Source organism: Helianthus annuus, chromosome 10 (genome assembly GCF_002127325.2).
Source record: "Helianthus annuus cultivar XRQ/B chromosome 10, HanXRQr2.0-SUNRISE, whole genome shotgun sequence".
In the NCBI taxonomy this organism is placed as follows: Eukaryota; Viridiplantae; Streptophyta; class Magnoliopsida; order Asterales; family Asteraceae; genus Helianthus; species Helianthus annuus.
Genome location: NC_035442.2, coordinates 59,076,529 through 59,092,936, shown reverse-complemented (window position 1 = coordinate 59,092,936; position 16,408 = coordinate 59,076,529). Strand labels below are relative to the sequence as shown.

Here is a 16,408-nt window from a genome sequence, read left to right as displayed (position 1 = left end):
GGCTCTGATACCAAACTGTCACACCCCCAAATTAACACCTAGGGCGTGTCCCTAATGGAGGTGTAACGATCCAACAAAGAGCCACCAATCATATCAAACGCAAGTTATAATGAACTAAAATACCCAATTGAAAGAAAATGTATCGTTTGAAAAGTTAAACTAAAACCAAAGTATTGAGCGGAAGCATAAAAGTATCAATGTGTAATGTATCAAAAGCAATTTAAGATAACTGTTTATTATGACCACAACCACTCCAGCAGCATCAGACAGCAGGCTCCCAAGTTCCTTCAGTAATCACCTACAAGCATGTAAACAAGTGTGTCAGACTACGCTGGTGAGTTCAAGGTTTTGTTAACAAGTTATGTTACCATATGTATGTTAATGCGATTTAATGTTGCGTTACGATGTTGCTCATGTTAGATACCCTAGGGAGTGTGCCCATGTGTATCCGGGGAGTGGGTACCCCTTAACGACCGTTTGCTATGTTGCCTTCGTTAGATACCCTAGGGAGAGTGCCCATATGTATCCGAGGAGTGTGCCTCTAACAACCATAGCCATACCCAGATAATTAGTTCACGCCCGTCCTTACGGCCCGGTGTGAGGTTTCCCACCTAATAGCGCTATCAACTAAATACCTCCATTGCCCTCCAGGCAATAACCAAAACCAATTAAGTTGTTTACCCAATGTTTCCCTTCCGAATGTTTACCAGTTGTCCCAAACCACCGGGACGCATGCTTAGAGAAATGCAATGAACTCACCTTCGGTTTGCTCGGTTAGACTAAATGCTTGTTCACAGTTGGTCAATCGGATCCTATTAGGATTACGAGTGATAATCAGTTTCACGTGTACATAAATCACAATCTTTCGTGCACATTGAACAAGTAGTCATAAGTGTACTATCACATAAGTTGTAGCAAGTATTCACTCCAATACATTTCCATATTGTATATTCATGCTATATACTTGTTCTGTTTACCCTAAACAATTAACCCGTCGCACACAAGAGAGTGTAAACAGTTCGTCATGCAATCCAGCCATTACTCAGTTGTTTTACCCGGCCCAACTACCCCAGGCCCATTGCCTTCGTGCGGCCCAACTCGCCTACGGCCCCAATAATGCTAACCCGTGAAAGAAACCCAAACAACTAGCTAGACCCCATGTTTGTGCGAGGGCCTTTACCCGTGCTGCCCACTCACATCAACTCATTGTTTGTGCGGCCCACATGAGGTGCCCTTTAATTTTCATATGTTTGGCCCAAAGTTTACATGATCATATTTATAATGTGTGGTTCTGAAGATCATTTATCATTTACCCCTACATATTCAAACAATAACATAAATATATCCATCCTGATTTTGACCACAGTTTACAACCATCATCTTTTATAAATCCAATCCTCATGCATCAACCAATAGGTCATGATCATGTGTTTTAATCCCTAACAATGTACGTAATATTTACTATTGTCTAATAAATTTCCCAACCCCACAACAAGTCATACAAGACCCCAAATAGCATGCATATTATCGTTTGAAACCTTCAGCCCAACAGTATCTCTATATCACAATTTATAGTGCTAACACATAACTTGCCATAATCATTAAAATCACAGAAAGGTTCTTATCGAAATGTTGCTATCCTATTAACACATTACAGTTCAATAAGGTTCTTATAGTGGTGCGCGATGGCCCGCACCGGTGTTCCGCCAACCGATTTGCAGCCCGCATCGAACCCGCGAAACTCTTGCATCAGTTTCATCATACAGTTTATTATCGAGAACTACCGTTATTCGCACACGTATATCACAGATTCGTTAACAACAGTTACCATCCAACTCGTTATTCCTATTACACATTTACCAGAAATTTCCGTCATGCTTAATCGTTCACATCGAATCATTACGCCAATTTATCTCGTTAATCCTACGAGCTAAACAGCCCTAAACCTTCAATCTACGCATGAACGATCTTTACATACATGAACAGTTTGTCAACATAAACAATCTATCAAATCCCTACATCATCATCGACACCAACCACATTCCTAGATCCTAGTTATTCTCATGTGTTAGTGACAATCAATCCAGAAACGACAAGGTACTAACTGTACGTTGGTGCGTATACAACGATGCTAGAACGAGCGACGGAACTTCACCAAAGCTGTCATAAGTTTAGAGAGAGAGGATAGGGTTGCCGACGGTTACAATTACACATATACATAGTTACGTAAACGTGTACTATTAGAATTCATGTACGGTGTTCATGACCTTGAAACGACATCGAGTATGCATAACATCGAACACATATATATATACTTTCATGCAGTTTCATATAATCATTCAAATACAGGCATCACACGAAGCTAAGATCAGACCGAAACCGAAACAACACGTTCGAAAGCGGTGAAACGAAACTTGCGGGACTTACCGGTGATCGATGACGGAGGAGTGGGGATGTTATCCGGTTGTCGAGGGAGGGAGAGAGAGACGTTCGTGAAGGTGAAGGAAGCTACCGTCGATCGCCGTAGGGTTTGCGTTCTTGTGAGATCGTTATATATAACCAACCTCACGTGGTTGATGGCTGAATAAAAGGAAATCGGTGGAGACTTGTGGGTGTGGGCCGAAGATAACAAGGTATGGGACATGGGGTTGGGCCGTGATAAACGTGAAGGGAAAGGAACAAATTCAAATTCGGGCTGCACCTAATCTAGAGTGCTGCTTGGGCCGAAATAAGTTGAGCAGCAACATTATATAATTGGAGAAATAGATATACACATACATGGGGAAAGTTGGTTTGGGATTTAGATTATTTATGTAATGTAATCTATTTATTTATTTATTTTTCATTATTATTATTACTATTTTAAACATAGTAAAAATTTATGACCAACCAACAAGCTTAGATTAATAATATTCACGCTAAGGGTTCGGGCTTAAAGGTTTCGAGTTATGCGGTTTAGTTCATGTTTCAAACGGTTCGAGTAGGTTCATCACCAAATAGATTTGGTTTTGACTACAAGTTTGCACACTATAAACTAAATGAGTATAAGTTTAATTCGTCAAAAATAAATAAGTATATATTTATCTGTAAGAACGAAACGTACGATTTATACTTCGAAGTTACGGGTTGTCACAATGTTAGTATGGAAATAACAAATTTAAACATACCTTAAAAGACAAGGGGGCTAATGTGTAAATGTGTAATATATTTGATAAAAAAAAGAAGCCAGTATGTGTGTCTGGCTCTGGATCGATCGAACAAAGGCAAGGGAAAGGTGAAACCCTAGTTTCACTAATTTCATCAAATTGGGAAGAAATCTCAAGGAAGCTCGGATGCATGAACCTGAATGTTGATCATTTAAGTGTCTCTAACACAAAGTAAGTCGAATTAATTGTTTTGGTGATGTTTGGTTAAGTGGGTTATGTGTAATCCGTGAGTGTTTATTGAAATTGAGTAGGAATTCTAGACAATATGAATACATAGAGGCTCTAGCATGCTTAATTTCGATTATGTTGATGTTTTGGGAAAAACCCATTTGTAGTGGTAGTAGAATGAAGTTGATGATGACTAAGTGTGTTATGTTCTATAGAATTTTGATGGGTGAAGTTAGATTTAGTATGGTGTGAAGTTATGCGAGTTTTATTTAGATGTTAATGGCAAGTGTGCACAAGAATTAGGAAGATGAACATGAGAATATTTGTACATTATGCTTTAAATGCGAAACCCGCCAAGTGTTTGATAAAATGCCTACAAAGTTGTGTAAAATAGTTAGTAAATTCGTCACTTTTGACAGCCTTAGATAGTCATCTTGTGAAGGCCGTATCTCATTCGTTATTAGGAGTTAGACAACGAGCCTTATATCGTTGAAAAGGTTGCTTCGCATATTACATTTCATATTTAGTCATAAGAGGCTGGTTATGAGATTTAATGGGTCAAAACAGCATGAAAAGTTAGTAAAATTGTTTTGACAGCAAGCTGTTTGGAAGCATTTCAGCTTCTGTGCTGATTTTTGTAAAAATCATATAAAATCATAGGAATGTCCGATTGTTACGATCTTTATATGCTTAGAAATATCTCGGAGTGTAGATCATTTCATATTTGAACATGAAGAACTGAATCAGAAGATAAATGGGTCAAAATGTGTCGTGAACAGCTGCTGCGCAGAAAATTGCTGCACAAATTATAGTATAAATATTCAGTAAAAATAGTTGTATTGTTATGCACACTTGTATGAATCATGAACTACTGATTTTCATAAATTATTAGTAAGTTATTTGATTATTTTAAGTGTCTAAAACACTTACCAACTAGTTTATGCATATAATTGCACCAAAGGGTCGAAACGGGTTGTTGATAGAAAATAGTAGGATGGATGTGTAAAAACCAAGTGTTAAGAAATGGTATGAAATGTTTAACATATGAAGCAAGTTGCCTAATTTAGAAAATGCTATCATTCTAAGTATGGAATTTTGAAAGAATAACGAACATGAAGTAAATACATAATTATGCATGCTAGAAGTTCATGTAAGACTTTTGTGATGATGGAATGATAAATTGTTAGATTGATTAGCATTGTAGTATTATGATACATGTTGAACTCGTTAAACGATTGACACGTGAATAGAAGTGTGATTAGTGATGCGTATGATTATGTATACTAACTATTGAATGGATGTAATAGAATGAGATAATAGGAGCGTGTCAAGGAGAGGTCAAGCATAGGAGGATAACGGGTCAAGATAAGGCAAGGTGACAAATACACTTATTGGAGTACTCAAGGTAAGTGGATTTCGATTCACTTTTTAGTAGGTTTAATAGATTTTAATACTTATGTTTATAAAAAAAATCATGAAAGAAAATGTAATAATCAGAAGTACAAAGCTAATAATGCCTCATTATTGAAGAAGGTTGTTATGTAAGCCGAAAGTAAATTGGTGGGTTTAAACAGGTCGGATTTTATGTGCATGGGTTGCGTAATGTAATGAAATTTGTTATGGTTAAGACCTTGGGTAAGAATTTTAGTCAATTATGTAAGGGGAACATTTTCCGGACCATTAGGAACAAGTTTTATATGATTCGGTTGTGTATGGGTCAAGACATGGTAGTTCTAATGTTTAAAATGGAAGTTGAGCTGGGCACTACCGTAGCTTACGGTAGCCACCGTAAGCTACGGTGGGTTCTGAAGTCTTTCTGGCCACCGTAAGGCAGCAGCACTTCACCGTAGGGGTTTTATGGCCACCGTAAGCTACGGTAGCCACCGTAGCTTACGGTGGAACTGTCGCGCTCCGCGTAATAGTAAGCTATGGCTTACGCGGCCCGTGAGGGACCGTGCTGTTGGCGTTTTGCTGAAATTGTGATGTTTTGAGTATGGAACTTGTTTAAAAATGATTTTTTTAAGGCCACATACGTTATGATAAGGATGGTTTCGTATATCAATGATGCTAAGGTTGTTGGTTAGTGAATGAATGGATTGTTTCGTGTCAGTGTAGGAAATTTTATAAGTATATGTGTATAGGAATCCAAAAGGCACGTGGGTTGAATCATAGATGGTCTATACTATGTAAGGTTGTAAATGTGTCATTTCGGCATAAACCTACATGTGCGAAATGGTAAAAGGAGCTTGTGAATATATTCGTGATTAATTGATTGTGCGTAGGAAGGAACATTGGCATGTATGAAGGTACGCATGTATATATAAGTATATATATATATATGTATGTATGATAATAAGTACGTAGGTGTGAATGTATGTGTGAATGAATGTTCCATGCTTAAGACATATACATGAACGTTATCAAAGTGTTCGAGTATTTATGATTACTAATGATGTGCATTGAGTTGGAATGTAATGTAGGTATGGATTGTTGGTTTCATGAAGAAATGGAGCTGGATTTGGATAAGAGTATTTAAGAAAGCGCTTGGACAATTCCACGATTACTTTATTGAATGCTCTACGAAATTCTATTATATAGTTTAATGTTGTATGTTATGTTAATGACTAACGGTTTGGTTGTACGTGGTGTCCACAGGTATCGTTTGGGTTTTCTCTATATTTATTGAAGTGAAGCGGACTTAGTTCGAGTTGAGAGCAAGGATTGTACGGGGTAGAATGGCCACATAGTGTAACTCATATAGGTTTTGAAGTATTAATGTTATAAAACGTTATAAATCCGTTTTAATGAATATATGGCATTTCGCATTTGAACCTTCATGTGTTTGATATGCTATTAAAGAACGAAATTTTTGGGCTCTTATTTTCCGCTGTGTCGTATTTTAAGTTAATACACGTTAGTCTTACAGGGAATTGTTTTTATTACGAACGGGTCATGCCCGAATTTTGTTCAATTATAGTATGATAACATTACATTTTGTAATGTGTAATTTGGGCGTTACAAGTTGGTATCAACTTGTAAGACCCTAATACGTATTTGACTAAAAGTCGCAGCGGAAGTTCAAGTCATAAACTTTCTTTCATTATAAACACCTTAACTTATTTAAAAATTAACTTTAACATAACTCTTTCACATAAATCCATCAATCGACTTATTTACTAAGTAAAAACATAGCTTATGTTTACTACATTATATACATCAACGTTCCCGTACAATCTCACTAGTGACTCGATCCTCGATCTCTATTCCTTGATGATCCTCATGACTCGTACTACCTGCGCTCACCACATAAAATTCATAACATTAGTACGCACTATAAACATACAAGATTTATTCACGTTTACTTTTTATTCCGTTAACTCATTACATCCCAGCTTTCCATCTGATCGTACAATCCGTGGTGAGACTTTCTCATTGTACCTGCGTTACACTTCGTTCACAAGGCACACTATTATTATCGTCAATACTCAATTTCATTGAATACTTGCGTATATACTTTCATACATACTTACATATATGCATCCGTTCACACATAACTACTTACAAACCTACGTACCTACATTCATACGTACGTTCCTACATACGTGCATACCTACATACATACATGTCTACATACATACCTATTACATGCCTTCTCACAACCCTACATATGTGCACACATTCGTACATACTCACTTGGATATATATATACACATACACATACTACCTACATACACACCTACATACGTACATACATTCAATAGGATCCCACATTTAGGTACCATTTTACTATATATTCCTTAGGATCCCACATTTAGGTACCATTTTACTATATATTCCTTAGGATCCCACATTTAGGTACCATTTTACTATATATTCCTTAGGATCCCACATTTAGGTACCATATTACTATGTATTCTTTAGAATCCCACATTTAGGTACCTTATTGCTACATATTCTTTAGGATCCCACATTTAGGTACCGTATTACTACATATTCCTTAGGATCCCACATTTAGGTATCATATTACTATGTATTCTTTAGAATCCCACATTTAGGTACCTTATTGCTACATATTCTTTAGGATCCCACATTTAGGTACCGTATTACTACATATTCTTCCTACATGCTTGTAAATTCACATCCTATCAAATGAACTTAAAATCCCATAACCGCCTTAAGGAAAATCTTAACTTACACGCTATCGGCTTATTACCCTCTTACCCACAATTCGACCCGTTCATGCATTCTTCAACGTAACTTGTTTGTTTTACCATAAACTCTTATAAATCTAATAATACCAGTGACATCTATCATAAAATAATAAGTTCTTAGACATTTTGCATCCTCTTAACACATTATCGTTCATATACTTAGTTTTAACCCGTTAAGGGTATTTGCGCGTTAATGGTTTATGACATACCAAGACCATACTCTTCGCTTCCATACTTGTCCAAGACATTACACTAATCAATAACTTGCTTCTAAACTACTTATTAAGATCGTTTGCCCAAAATACCCATCAAGGGCATTTTGGTGAACTTTAATCCCGTCATTTACGACGAAAGACTTTCCTACATATTTAACCTCAAACATCATGTTTAATTAATTTCAACACTTTATTACTTACTTGAACTAAGAAGTGATTACGGAAATCACTTACCTTGTGCATCCGTGTTCATAACCGCTTCCTTGCCTCATCTTGACCCGTTAGCCTTCCATGCTTGGTCCATGCTAGTGTGGTTCCTATTCTTTCATGCCGTCATGCCATAATAATGTTAGTATTTATACTTATTCATATTAACATACATTTTTCCAACTCTTATCTACATTGACTTCCACTAACACGCATACGACATGATTTGTCAACCACTTAGATCATATTAATGACATCATATTAATTTCATACATAATGTCGTATAACACATACAACTATATGATCGCCTAGTCGCTTACACAATATACACATACTTATGCTTTCTTAACTCTACATTCGACAACCGCATTGTTCGACATCCGCACAATCAAATTATCATCTTACATATGTACACGACATAATTCCAACATTATCACTTATCAATAAACTACGCATCACATATTCGTACACATTTGCTCTCAATCACCATGAATCAAAAGCATAAAGTATATGGCGAGCATTACATCATTGGGACATAAGGTACAAGTTCCTAATGCATAATTTTACCAAACCATACATTCAAATCCGAATTCTCATAATGACTCCACCTTAAGCATACTTAACTTATTATTTTGCTAACGGCTACACCATAAGCACCTTCTACATAACTTTCATACAATTTCACAAATTTTGCTCTCTTAGGCATTTTATCGAACACTTGGCGGGTGTACTACTAACAAAACATTATGTACAAGCATTCTTTGCAAATTCTTACTAACTCATATCAAGATCATCAAATTCCACTAGAATCATGTAATTTTCATACTATACCCAAATTAACTGACCATTACTCATTACATACAACATCATACATCAATCTTACACAACTAATGAACATGCATGATTATCCATATCATCATCTTCACTACCACAAGTGGGTTTCATCCAAAATCATCAAATTACTTAGAATCTTGCATAGTTCATGTTCTATAATGTGATTCTAACACATCTACATGATCAATTTCATGGATTGACCATAACCCACTTCATAGCAAGATCATCAAATCATAAAATACAACTTACCACATGTTTGTTGGGGCTAGATCATCAAGAAAACGAGTTCATGCATCGGATTTGAGCCTAATTTCCTTGTCAATTTGAAGCTTTCTTGAGAACTAGGGTTTCACCCCTTTTTCTTTTCTCCTGCTCGATCTCACGAACCCTTGTGTGGGTGTGTGTGTGATTTTTGTTTTAGTAAACCAAACTTCCAAGTTTGGCACTCCAAGTCCCTCAAGTTTAACTTACTATCATATATGCCACAAGTTTCATCATTTAGCTTATCTAATAGGCATTTAACTAGGTTTATTAACCTAGTTATTGTATCTCGTTTTATTAAACATGGCAACATGCTAAGGAATTTAATAATTCGAATTTTGGGGTGTTACAAGTCTACCCCCCTTAAAGAAGGTTTCGTCCCCGAAACCTTTCTCATTCAAACTAGACCGATTCTACTCTTACCCCTTTCAGGTTGCTTCATTCACAATACTTACTACCACCTAAACGCATTCGGGATCTTGGCAAAGGTGTTATTCATACATGAACGTAATTGTACACATCGCTCCTATGCCCTCATATTACTTATATTACTTTCATAGTTATACTTATGTTAGACTCTGCTCCAGAGCTCTTATTAGTGTCTTTTACTTTATAATACTAGCTCTTAACACATATCATCACTAACGTTTCTTCTACTTACATTCATATTCATAAAAAGGTCGACGTATCATTATACGCATATCATAGACTTTCGATATACCAATTCTTACTTATAATCACCCTTCTTAAACCCACTTATCCATACTTAACACGAAAATTAGGCATTAATTCCATGGTCACTTTTGTTATTTATGCCATGCGTATCTTTTCTACAATGTCTTGTTCAAATGAACATGGCCAACAAGCCGAGCATCATGGTTAGTATTTCTTAACTATACTTGTCGTCTCTATTCTCGAAAGTGCATCCAAAGACCTAGTCGTGCTGTTCATACATTGTTGACTTTCAGAAAGTCAATCAGCTTACCTACAAACTTTCGTCATATGATCATGTGCTCATCAAAACCTAGTCGGCCATACCAATGATACCATTTACATTTCATTATCATAGTGAAAGACATTCATATACATAAGTACATGATCAACTAATTACATATATGCACATGTATCACCATTTCAACTCATACTAACATATTCGAAACACTATAGTTGACAATCATATTCAAAAACTAGAAATTTGACATAATCTCAACACCATTCTCTACTAGTAAGTCCATATTTCTCATACTTTACCTTCAACTTACCTCATTTGTTTCACATTGCTAACCTCTTATTTCGGGTCTTACTTATTTTGCATAAGCATACGTGTCGTGCAATTTATTTCATGAGAGTTTAACCAATACTCGAACTTTTCACTCAAAACCTTTGAGATTCGCTTCTTGATGACATAGTTTTCTTCTTATGTCAACTAAAAAAAATCAAACTTCCCATATTATACCATACCCGTCCCATCATTCATTTCGTAGGTCGTACCCAATTAACCAATTCATACTCATCTAACATAAGTTAAACTTTTTACTGACCTCATCTCATATCATCAATCGACGATCCGCAACCCAGATCGATCCGCATTCTTCACGAGTACTAGCCATACCAGGCTAGATTTCATTCATCCGCGTAATGCGCTTTCGCTCGTGCACATCCTTCCACCAATTCGTTTGGTTTCATCACATCAAGAGTTCCTAACATTATAATCTACAATTTTAGCGGTTAGCACATTTCATTCAAGCATTCATTATACTAGGTGATTACTCACCTATATTTCCTTTTTCAACGTCCTGCGTACAAACTTTAACACATTCCGCATTTCATTCCTTACCTTCAATTCTTTTATTCTAGTTCCTCATTTCATCAACCTTTGCAGTTTGACCTTTCCAGGTCAGACTGTCATTTCTTACTTACCATAGATGTATTGAGGTACTCTTCGTACTTCTTTCCATTCATGCTTACTTGCAAAGACATTCATTACATCATTTCGGTATTCTTAACAAAACTTACCTGTTCGTACTTAAATCATTGTCCGGGTCGTAGCCCGTCATTCATTATGACTCCTAAGAGTCCATTACTAACACATTTAACACATAACTTGTTCGAACTTCTTTCTTTCGCTTTAAAATTTAGGTTTGCATGCCCATTACGATCATTCTTTTGTTTATTACTTTACATTTACCCGTATGACTCGTTTGACACAACCATGGTCAAACTGTCGACACATTGTGATGTGGATTAATTTCATCCCTTTTTATATTTTAAATCCGTCCCGCGAACTCAAACGTCACATAGAACATGGGTGATCATGGGTGAAGTGGGTTATGCTCTAATCCGTGAGATAATATGAAATTGATTATGTATAAGGGTTAGAAACATCATATAGAACATGGGTTATGTAAGATTTGTGTTAATTTGAAGTTTAGATGCGAAACCCGTTTGTTATGGTGAGGATGATGACTTGAATCAAACTTGTAAGACCCTAATACGAATTTGACTAAAAGTCGCAGCGGAAGTTCAAGCCATAAACTTTCTTTCATTATAAACACCTTAACTTATTTAAAAATTAACTTTAACATAACTCTTTCACATAAATCCATCAATCGACTTATTTACTAAGTAAAAACATAGCTTATGTTTACTACATTATATACATCAACGTTCCCGTACAATCTCACTAGTGACTCGATCCTCGATCTCTATTCCTTGATGATCCTCATGACTCGTACTACCTGCGCTCACCACATAAAATTCATAACATTAGTACGCATTATAAACATACAAGATTTATTCACGTTTACTTTCTGTTCCGTTAACTCTTTACATCCCAGCTTCCCATCTGATCGTACAATCCGTGGTGAGACTTTCTCATTGTACCTGCGTTACACTTCGTTCACAAGGCACACTATTATTATCGTCAATACTCAATTTCATTGAATACATGCGTATATACTTTCATACGTACTTACATATATGCATCCGTTCACACATAACTACTTACAAACCTACGTACCTACATTCTTACGTACGTTCCTACATACGTGCATACCTACATACATACATGCATACATGTCTACATACATACCTATTACATGCCTTCTCACAACCCTACATACGTGCACACATTCGTACATACTCACTTGGATATATATATATACACATACACATACTACCTACATACACACCTACATACATACATACATACATTCATTCATACATACCACTTATATTCACACATACATACATACATACCTTCATTCATACATACCACTTATATTCACACATAAATACATACATACCTTCATACGTATCTACTTAAGGAAATTCTTAACTTAGAATCCCACGTTTAGGTACCATATTACTACATATTCTTTAGGATCCCACATTTAGGTACTATATTACTACATATTTTTTTAGGATCCCACATTTAGGTACCATATTACTATATATTCCTTAGGATCCCACATTTAGGTACCATATTACTATATATTCCTTAGGATCCCACATTTAGGTACCATATTACTACATATTCTTTAGGATCCCACATTTAGGTACCATATTACTACATATTCTTTAGGATCCCACATTTAGGTACCATATTACTATATATTCCTTAGGATCCCACATTTAGGTACCTTATTGCTACATATTCTTTATCCCACATTTAGGTACCATATTACTATGTATCCTTTAGAATCCCACTTTTAGGTACCTTATTGCTACATATTCTTTAGGATCCCACATTTAGGTACCATATTACTATGTATCCTTTAGAATCCCACTTTTAGGTACCTTATTGCTACATATTCTTTAGGATCCCACATTTAGTTTATTATTATTTATTGTGTCTTTTATCTTTGGGGTGTTACACGTCATGGGTATTCGTGCATAAAAAGGTCTACGACATACAAAACCCTATACTTCTCACTTTCATACTTGACCAAAACATTACACCAATCGATTAGCTTGTTTCTAAACTACTTTTAATATCGTTAGCCCAATTTACCCTTCAAGGGCGTTTTTGTCAACTTTGTTCCATCCTTTACTATAAAGGGCTTCCTTAAACATTTGACTACTCCCATGACTTAACTACAACTCTAATCGCACATACCTGGCTCGGATCAAAGCTATGACCCGTTTTAATACTTGGTGCACTAATTGACTAAGTAATAGCAACATAATCCCTTTCGCTAATCATCCTGTGAATGCATAATACTTGACAAACAATTCATTAGTCAATATTGCCAAATGGTAATGTCTTCACCGATTTCATACAACCAAAACCATATCAAATTTCATTCATCATCATGCTCAATTAACTAACACTACATTACTTAAACAAAATAAGAAGTGATTACGGAAATCACTTACCTCGTGCATCCATGTTCGTAACCGCTTCCTTGCCTCATTTCGACCCGTTAGCCTTTCATGCTTGGTCCATGCTAGTGTGGTTCCTATCCTTTCATGTCGTCATGCCATAATAATGTTAGTACTCATGCTTATTCATATTAATACACATTTTCCAGCTCTTATCTACATTGACTTTCACTAACACGCATACGACATAAATTATCAACCACATTGTTCAGTTAGACAACCTAACGTAATTCATAACATCATCCTTTACTAGCATGGTCATATATTATATATTTAGTACACATTCACATTCTTGATTGAAATTAAGTGATTAATAAAAACACATGGGGAGCATCGCCCGTTCAAGCACAACGTGCAAGCTTCTAATGCATAATCTTGATCATCACATACATTCAACCCGAATTCTCTTTATGAATTTCCTCTAAGGCACATTATTCAAGTTAGTTTACTACCGACCTCGTCATTCCCCAATTCATTCATAAATGTCAAGCCCTTTGATAAAATTCTCATATCCTAATATCACTTGGGCATTTCATCAAACACTTGGTGTGCATGCCATCACTTAAGCCTATAGTACAAGTATTTTATGCATACTCTTCCTAGTTCATAACATAGATCATCAATTTCAACTAGAATCATATAACTTTTATGCCATTATCTAACAATAATTCATCATACCCACATAATACATCATTCTTTCAACAAGAATTAAACATAAATGGTGATTCAAGTCATCATCCTCACCATAACAAACGGGTTTCGCATCTAAACTTCAAATTAACACAAATCTTACATAACCCATGTTCTATATGATGTTTCTAACCCTTATACATAATCAATTTCATATTATCTCACGGATTAGAGCATAACCCACTTCACCCATGATCACCAATCTTAAATTTAAAACATACCTTATGATCTCCTCATGTTGGTGATCATTAATCCATGCTCGGTTATAGATTTAAGCATCATTTAGCCTTTCAATTTGGATGATCTTTCATGCTTAGGGTTTGGAGTTCTTGAGAGCTCCTGAAGCTTCACGAACACACACGTATGTGTGTTTGTGTGTGTGTGTTGATCTTTTAATTAGTAAACAACTTTCATTTGTTTCCACTTTAGCCCCTCGGGTTTTCCTTTAAAACATAAATGACACTACCTTTCATTACTTAATACTTTTGACCATACCCTTAACTATGTTAAATAGCCTAGTTATTTATTTCATGACGTGTCATAAAGGAACATCCGACAAATATTAACATTCAGATTTTGGGGCGTTACAAGTCTACCACCCTTAATTGAGGTTTCGTCCCCGAAACCTTTCTTACCTTTATTTAACACTAATTATTCCTTCTCTACATACACTCGACACAACCACGAGCTCATCACAATGACTATCATTCAATTTCAAAAACATTCCTATTAATGTTTCTTTCATGTTTATTTCATTATTCATATCATTGACTTCTCCCTAACAATTCCATACCTTCCTTATCATAATTTCGCATATCATTTTCATTTCCTTGGTCTGACAACCACGGTTCAATATACATACTTCTTTGACTTGTAATCACACACACCTATGTACTTAACTCTAACGTGATCATCCTTCTACGTTTTCTACAATTACTTGTACCATGTATACCTTTACGTTACTTTCTAACCATCTTTTTCATTTCACTTTACAATTATTCTCACTTCGTGCATTATTTAGTTTACATACGTATGTGTATCATGTAGTTCATCTTACGAGAATTTAATCATTACCCGAAATCTATACATACTCATATATGCTTAACTTTAACGTTAACCTTATTCTACCTTTTCTACATTTACGTATACCTTGCATACCTTTATAGTATCTTTAAATCATTCCGTTCATTTCACATTACTATCGCTTTCACTTCATGCATTACTTAATTCACGTGTATAGACAGTTCATATCTCTCCAATCATGAGTTAGACATTTTACTAACCTCTTTTTCATTTCCCAACCACGATCCGCAACCCTGATCGATCATCTTCTCCTCGTGCACTAGCCGTACAGGCCAAGTTTCATTCCTTCGTGTTATGAGCTTCCGCTCGTGCACGTCCTTTCACCAATACGATTGGTTTCATCGCATCAATAGTTCTAACATAATCATCAACAACATCGGCGGTTAGCATATGTCATTCAAACATTCATAACACTAGGTGATTACACACCTATAATTCTGTTACATATTTCCTGCGTACATGCTATAACATATCTTACATTCCATTTCTTACACGCAATTCTTTCATTTTAGTTACTTATTTCGTCAACCTTTGCAGTTTGACCTTTTAAGGTTAAACTGAATTTTCTTACTTATCATAGATGCATTGAAGTACACATTCGTGCTTCCTTCCATTCATGCTTACTTACAAAGACATTCATTACATCGTTTTAGTATTCTTAACAAACTTACCCTTTTTGTTCATACTTAAACCATTGTCTGGGTCATAGCCCGTCATTCATTCTGACTTCTAAGAGTCGATTTCTAACACATTTAACACATACCTTGTTCAAAACTTCCTTCTTTCGTTTTATAACTTAGGTCTGCATGCTCATTACGATCATTCTTTTGTTTCTTTAATTTACATTTGCCCATATGACTCATTTAACACAATCACGGTCAGACTATCGACACTTCTTATGTAGACTAGTTTCGTCTTTTATACCTTAAATATGTTTCGCGGATTCGAATGCATTATTCATACCTTTCGTACCTTCTATGTTTTGAATCCGTCTTGCGGATTCAAACATTGCATTCGCATCTTTCATTCTTTGAATCCGTCTCGCGGATTCAAACATTTCATTCATACATTGCTGATCCGTACTGTCTTACGGATTCAACATTCTTCATTCTTATCACTCATACTTTTCACTCTTACATAGTACTCTCAA

The 16,408-nt window shown here is 35.7% G+C and overlaps 1 long non-coding RNA gene across 1 annotated transcript; it reads left to right on the top strand.

The window, feature by feature from the left end:
• The first annotated feature begins 3,206 nt into the window (after positions 1–3,206).
• On the top strand, positions 3,207–6,211 carry LOC110884888. Its single transcript, XR_002561652.2, has 2 exons — positions 3,207–3,377; positions 4,682–6,211. It is a non-coding gene; the product is annotated as an uncharacterized LOC110884888 (long non-coding RNA).
• Positions 6,212–16,408: the final 10,197 nt, after the last annotated feature.